Source organism: Microcebus murinus, chromosome 20, assembly GCF_040939455.1.
Source record: "Microcebus murinus isolate Inina chromosome 20, M.murinus_Inina_mat1.0, whole genome shotgun sequence".
Taxonomy (NCBI): Eukaryota; Metazoa; Chordata; class Mammalia; order Primates; family Cheirogaleidae; genus Microcebus; species Microcebus murinus.
The window spans coordinates 42,833,593-42,841,614 of record NC_134123.1 but is presented as its reverse complement, the minus strand read 5'-3'; positions in this window follow the sequence as shown (position 1 = coordinate 42,841,614).

Below are 8,022 nucleotides of genomic sequence, written 5' to 3'. Positions count from 1 at the left end.
TGGTTTGAAACCCCCAGGATCAACTTTGTATTTCTTCCAGGACAGGGAAATTCACAGGAAGAGAAAATACATTGCTCTCAGCCTAGGATAAAAAGCCACAAGTTGTTGTAGAATTCATTCTGTGATTTAATTTTTAAACGATATTCCATAAACCTAAAAAAAAACACTAAAAACAAAGATAAAACAGAAACCCGGAAAAGAAAAAAAAAAAACCCTGGGCAGAGGCCTACGGTGGGGGCGGGGAGGCAGGCAGGGAGCGGGAGCAGGAGGGGCCCCTCCCTGGGACAACAGGGAGGGTGGGGTGGGCGGAGACCTCCCGAAGGCTAGAGGCGCCTGGGGGCTGGCGGGCCCAGGAAGAACCTTGTTCTACACCCCAGCAGATTTGAAAGCCGACCTCCACACTTTGGGTGGGGGTGGTGTTAACTCTTAAGCTCCCAATATCTCCTGATTTTACCCATCCCCATGTCTGATCAAAGTGGCAGCTAGGTGACAACTAACTACAGGTGCCAGTGTCAGCCAGAGGAGAAGGGGCCCTCTTTGCTTCATTATAGAGTCCTTGAGTTTTGGGTAAATGTCTGGTAGCCGGCCTGTTATTAGCAAAATCCTTATCTTAACTGAAAACATTCCAAGCCTTTAGGCAGAAGTGCATTTCTTTCATCAATTGCAAATCAAAGAGTCTCTCAACCCAACTGTAAACCTGTAAAACCGGCACCCTGGCCTCCCCCTCCCCCCACTTGCAGAGGTCTGGCCTTTTCAGCTCAGACTAATATGTCCCTTCATATATGGATCTGTGATTTTACATGTCATTCCTGTCTCCCTAAAATGTATGAAGCTAAACTGTGACCCGCCCCACCACCATGGGACCCCTTGCGCAAGGCTTCTTGGGTGCAGCTCTCAGGGCCATGGTCTCTGACATTGGGCTCAGAAAAAACTCTTTAAATTATTTTGCAGTGTTTTGGGGTTCTCACATTCTTGTATCTGTGGGAGCTTTCTCTTTTCTATTACATGTGATCCGGATCACTAGCTAGGTGTTCATATTTTTGGATGGTGAGGGTGCTCAAGCTTATCTTTGTCAAAATTATGATTTTTTTTGCCAAAATTATGGGCTATTTTAAAGGCATAGCGGCTGTTTGTGTATATATTAGCTATTTTTTTTTTTAGCTAAAATATAAGCTGTCGTTAATGCTATTAATTTAGCCATTTGGGCTGATTTTACTCTTTTGAGTTGGGCGTTTTTTATTATGTCTACTGTGGAAGTGACAGCATATTTTGCTTGATAATGTCTCTGATGGTCTTTTAAATAAGAACCATTCATAAACCAAATTAATTTAGCATTTTTGATAGGAGTTTTTTGCAAATTTGCTCTAGGAGAGAGTAAGATTTTAGTTAGTAGACTGTAGTTATGTTTTGTTTTTTTTTTTTGCTCACCTGGAAGAGGGAGAAGAGTTGCAGGGTTAAGAATATTGTAGTGTTTTAAAGAGATGTTAGGGGCAGAAAGCAAAAGCACTTTATAGGAGGTAAGGCAACTTATAGAATAGTGTTGAGTGTGGTGAGAGTTTAGGAGAGATTTTATAGAATGAGGGGCATAAATTATCAGGGGGGGACTCTAGGACAAATTTTTTAATATGAAATGGCTGTAGCTGATATGGCTCTCCTATAAGGGGGGTGTCCTTTCGCTACTGGGTCTAACAGTGGGCTGAAATAACTAACTGGCCTGTGACTGTCGCCATGCTTTTGAGTTAATATTTTAAGCGCATTTTTATTTATTTTATATATAAAAAGGAAAAACGGAAGGCTATAGTTTGGGTGTCTTAAAGCAGGTGCCTGGGTAAGAGCGTGTTTTAAATCTCTTATATATTGCTTTTTATTTTTTTTTAGCAAATTGGGTCTGGTTGGTGATGCTTTAGTTTTTTGTATAAGGGCTGGGCCATTAATGAGTAGTTTGGAATTTAACTTTTGCAGTAGCTTGTTAGCTTTAAGAACCCTCTTAATTGTTTTTTTTTGTTTTGGGCAAAGGAAAGGCTATGATGGCAGAGATTTTTTTTGGGTTCATAAGAAGTCTCTTTGGGGAAATTGTGTGCCCTAAGTATTTAACTTGGGGGAGACAAAATTGTCATTTATTTTTGGACACTCTGTGTCCCTTAAGGCAAGCTGTTGTAGCAGGTATATAGTGTCTTTTTTGCATTCATTTAGGGAGGGTGAACACAACAGCAAATTATTTATATATTGAATTAGAGTAGATTTATTTTGGAATATAATATCATTTAAATTTGCCTTTAATATTTGAGAAAAATATGTAGGACTTTTAGAGTAACCCTGGGGCAAGACTGTCTACCTATACTGGCGATTTTTTTAAGTGAAGGCAAAAAGATATCGACTATTCTGATTTATAGGTGTGCTAAAGAAAGCACCGTAAAAGTCAATGACAGAGAAGTGGCTGGCGGTGATAGGAATAGTATGATTTTTATTTATTTATTTAGAAGACTAGAAAGGATATGCTTATTTTAAGATAAGGTCGTGGGCACTCTGGGAGATCTAGACAGGAGGACATTTTAAATTTACAATAGGCGCCTGCTAGGATGTTTTAAGATGCTTTAAATTGAAGAAGAGGCGCCTGCTAGGATGCTCAGTTAAGACATTTTAGATTTATGATAGGCATCTGCCAGGATGCTTGAGTTAAGACAGGGGCTTTTTATCTTTTAGGTGATGTTAATGCCATACCAGAATCAGGCCAGGAAGTAAACCACCGCTTTGTTTGGTTACCAAAAGCCGCTCTGTGGGAATTTACCCTTTGTCAGCCTAACCCCGCTGGCCTCTTTATTATTTGCCAGCCTAACCCGGCTGGCCTCCTTAGGAAGGAGTTTTTAGCAAAACATTACAGTTCAGTTTTCATCGCAAAGAGTGACTTGTGGACCACGCTTCCATTAAAGGATGTATCTGAATCTGTGACTGGAAGGGGTCGGTACCTGACCAGAAAGCACTGCCAGAAGAGGAGACGTTTCATTTCTTTTCCTAAATTTTACCTGGCCATAGCAGACGTCTCTGTTTCCCTAGGACGTGGTATTTTTCCTCACAAGCAGTTTGAGTGGCTCCATGAGCCTCTAGACTGACTGCAAAGCACAGACTCCCTGATCTCCACCCGTTGGCTCTGTCTATCCAAGCACGGCCTCCACGGCTCTCCTCTGGGGGGTATATACTCTCAGAGGTGGCACACTATGGTTGGTAGGGGGATATGCTTTATTGGGAAAACTGAGAGTTTGAACCCCAGCGTTTTATTTGTTAGCAACACCAACTTTGTCAATTCACATGGCCCTGCTGAGGCCCAGTCACCTAAAGGGTAGGAAATGCAATGGATAGATTCATCTCTCTCTCTCCTCTCTTTTTCTTTTCTTTTCTCTTCTTTTGGCAGGCTCTCACTCTGGTTCCCAGGCTAAAGGGCAGTGGCATCCTCATAGCTCAGCGCCACCTCAAACTCCTGGCCTCCAGTGATCCTCTCACCCAGGCTTCCCAAAGTGCTAGGATGATGGAATTCTTGGTTTTGTTTTCCGTTTTTTTTTCATCTGATGTCTTTTAGGGTCCTAGCCTCAGAAATTTAGGTCTGTTCTTTGAACTCATCCTAGGGGCTCATTGGGATTCTAATAGGTGCTACTGGGAATTTCAGCAGTACTGCCAGGGAGGGAGGGAAGAAGCAGCATCAGGCAAGTATGGTGGCACAAGCCTGTAGTCCCAGTGACTCGACTCCTGAGGTTGAGGCAGGAGGATGGATGGAGCCCAGGTGTTTGAGGTTGCAGTGACCAAGGATGCATTGTACCCTGTTCGATAGAAGGAGACAGACCCTGCCACTCACCCAAAAACTATACAAATATTAGGTACCCTAATAATTAAAAATGAAGCAAAAGAGGTTGGGCGTGGTGGCCCATGCCTATAATCATACACTCTGGGAGGCCGAGGCAGGTGGATTGCTCAAGGTCAGGAGTTCAAAACCAGCCGGAGCAAGAGCAAGCCCGTCTCTAGTATAAATAGAAAGAAATTAATTGGCCAACTAAACACACACACACAATAAGCCGGGCATGGTGGTGCATGTCTGTAGTCCCAGCTACTCGGGAGGCTGAGACAGAAGGATCACTTGAGGCCAGGAGTTTGAGGTTGCTGTGAGTCAACCTGATGCCATAGCACTCTAGCCCAGGAACCAAAAGTGAGACTCTGTCCCAAAAAAAAAAAAAAATTAAGAGAAAGGTACTTACTTACCAGAGAAAGCAGGTATTGAGAGATAAACATTTCTCTCTCTCTCTCTCTTTCTCTCTCTCTCTCCCTCTCTCTCTCTCTATATATATATTTATATAAATGTGCTATAGACAGAATAAAAGAGATACGCAGGGAGGGAGACATAAAAATTTCTCTCAGGCCCAGCACACCTGCAATCCTAGCTCTGGGAGGCCAAGGGGGGAGGATTGCTGGAGGTCAGGAATTCAAACCAGCCTGAGCAAGAGAAAGACCCCATCTCTACTATAAATAGAAAGAAATTAATTGGCCAAGTAATATATATAGGAAGAAAAATTAGCCAGGCATGCTGGCACATGCCTGTAGTCCCATCTACTCAAGAGGCTGAGACAGAAGGATCACTTGAGCCCAGGAGTTTGAGGTTGCTGTGAGCTAAGCTGATGCCGTAGCACTCTAGCCCAGGACCAAAAGTGAGACTCTGTGTCAAAAAAAGAGAAAAAATTAATAATAATAAAAAAGGTCTTACTTACCAGAAAAAGCAGGGAGGGAGACATAATAATTTCTTTCTCTCTCTCTCTCTCTCTCTCTCTCTCTGCTATAGACAGAATAAAAGACATCAGCAGGGAGGGAGAGATAAAAATTTCTCTCAGGCCCAGCACACCTATAATCCTAGCTGTCTGGGAGGCCAAGGGGGGAGGATGCTGGAGGTCAGGAGTTCAAATCAGTGGGAGCAAGAGCAAGACTCCATCTCTACTATAAATAGAAAGAAATTAATTAGCCAAGTAATATATATAGAAAGAAAAATTAGCCAGGCATGATGGCACATGCCTGTAGTCCCAGCTACTTGGCAGGCTGAGGCAGGAGGATTGCTTGAGCCCAGGAGGTTGAGGTTGCCATGACCTAGGCTGAGGCCATGGCACTGACCCTAGCCTGGGCAATAATGGGAGACTCTGACTCAAAAAATTAAATGAATGCATGCATGCATGCATGAATGAATGAATGAATAAATAAATAAATAAAAGTATGTTAAAAAATACATAGAGGGAGCGTTCTCCGCTTTAGCCATTATTGTGGTTAATCATGTCACTGGTCTCAGCTGGGCCAAAAACAAGGCCTGTGGGTCTGGGGACTGCTCAGAAGTTTTAAGAAAGGATTGAACTCCTCTTGGGGATAGAGGCCAGACTACAAGTTTCCAACATCAGGGGGTGGGGGGGAAGTTTTAAAAGGACACAAAAGGTTTCTGTCCTTTATTTTTTTTTCCCTCTGTCTAGACCATTCCCTGTATTACACTGGGAAATTCATGATGTTGAATATTTTTTCCTGGGAGGAACTTTGTGGTCGGCTATGTTTAGTAGGAAGTGTGTTTTATATGTTTCCAGGACATCATAAAAAATTGAGCAGACTCATCTAGGATAATTAGGGAAATGAATGATTTTCCTCTCCTAAATGTGGAGGTACCACAACAAGCTGCAGGAGGACCCTCAGGGACACCTATCCAGGGACAGAGGCCCCTCTGGAATGTGTCACTCACCCTATTCATTTAGAAATGTATACTTTCAAATCAATAAAATTTCCCCCACCCGGGTTACTGTAGTCAAGTCCCTTCAATCTGATCCCTAAGTCTGTTCAGCCTCAGTCCACGACCAAGGAAGGCCCACTCTGTGAGACCAAGGAGCCCGGTGCCCAAAAGGAATAAGGACAGGCACCCACGTGCACGCACACAGAGACACGGTCAAATAAACCGTGTTCAAGGTCTTTCTGTTCAGGGAAACCAGAAGATGGTTTGAAACCCCCAGGATCAACTTTGTATTTCTTCCAGGACAGGGAAATTCACAGGAAGAGAAAATACATTGCTCTCAGCCTAGGATAAAAAGCCACAAGTTGTTGTAGAATTCATTCTGTGATTTAATTTTTAAACGATATTCCATAAACCTAAAAAAAAACACTAAAAACAAAGATAAAACAGAAACCCGGAAAAGAAAAAAAAAAAACCCTGGGCAGAGGCCTACGGTGGGGGCGGGGAGGCAGGCAGGGAGCGGGAGCAGGAGGGGCCCCTCCCTGGGACAACAGGGAGGGTGGGGTGGGCGGAGACCTCCCGAAGGCTAGAGGCGCCTGGGGGCTGGCGGGCCCAGGAAGAACCTTGTTCTACACCCCAGCAGATTTGAAAGCCGACCTCCACACCTTGGGTGGGGGTGGTGTTAACTCTTAAGCTCCCAATATCTCCTGATTTTACCCATCCCCATGTCTGATCAAAGTGGCAGCTAGGTGACAACTAACTACAGGTGCCAGTGTCAGCCAGAGGAGAAGGGGCCCTCTTTGCTTCATTATAGAGTCCTTGAGTTTTGGGTAAATGTCTGGTAGCCGGCCTGTTATTAGCAAAATCCTTATCTTAACTGAAAACATTCCAATCCTTTAGGCAGAAGTGCATTTCTTTCATCAATTGCAAATCAAAGAGTCTCTCAACCCAACTGTAAACCTGTAAAACCGGCACCCTGGCCTCCCCCTCCCCCCACTTGCAGAGGTCTGGCCTTTTCAGCTCAGACTAATATGTCCCTTCATATATGGATCTGTGATTTTACATGTCATTCCTGTCTCCCTAAAATGTATGAAGCTAAACTGTGACCCGCCCCACCACCATGGGACCCCTTGCGCAAGGCTTCTTGGGTGCAGCTCTCAGGGCCCTGGTCTCTGACATTGGGCTCAGAAAAACCTCTTTAAATTATTTTGCAGTGTTTTGGGGTTCTCACATTCTTGTATCTGTGGGAGCTTTCTCTTTTCTGTTACATGTGATCCGGATCACTAGCTAGGTGTTCATATTTTTGGATGGTGAGGGTGCTCAAGCTTATCTTTGTCAAAATTATGATTTTTTTTGCCAAAATTATGGGCTATTTTAAAGGCATAGCGGCTGTTTGTGTATATATTAGCTATTTTTTTTTTAGCTAAAATATAAGCTGTCGTTAATGCTATTAATTTAGCCATTTGGGCTGATTTTACTCTTTTGAGTTGGGCGTTTTTTATTATGTCTACTGTGGAAGTGACAGCATATTTTGCTTGATAATGTCTCTGATGGTCTTTTAAATAAGAACCATTCGTAAACCAAATTAATTTAGCATTTTTGATAGGAGTTTTTTGCAAATTTGCTCTAGGAGAGAGTAAGATTTTAGTTAGTAGACTGTAGTTATGTTTTGTTTTTTTTTTTTTGCTCACCTGGAAGAGGGAGAAGAGTTGCAGGGTTAAGAATATTGTAGTGTTTTAAAGAGATGTTAGGGGCAGAAAGCAAAAGCACTTTATAGGAGGTAAGGCGACTTATAGAATAGTGTTGAGTGTGGTGAGAGTTTAGGAGAGATTTTATAGAATGAGGGGCATAAATTATCAGGGGGGGACTCTAGGACAAATTTTTTAATATGAAATGGCTGTAGCTAATATGGCTCTCCTATAAGGGGGGTGTCCTTTCGCTACTGGGTCTAACAGTGGGCTGAAATAACTAACTGGCCTGTGACTGTCGCCATGCTTTTGAGTTAATATTTTAAGCGCATTTTTATTTATTTTATATATAAAAAGGAAAAACGGAAGGCTATAGTTTGGGTGTCTTAAAGCAGGTGCCTGGGTAAGAGCGTGTTTTAAATCTCTTATATATTGCTTTTTATTTTTTTTTTAGCAAATTGGGTCTGGTTGGTGATGCTTTAGTTTTTTGTATAAGGGCTGGGCCATTAATGAGTAGTTTGGAATTTAACTTTTGCAGTAGCTTGTTAGCTTTAAGAACCCTCTTAATTGTTTTTTTTTGTTTTGGGCAAAGGAAAG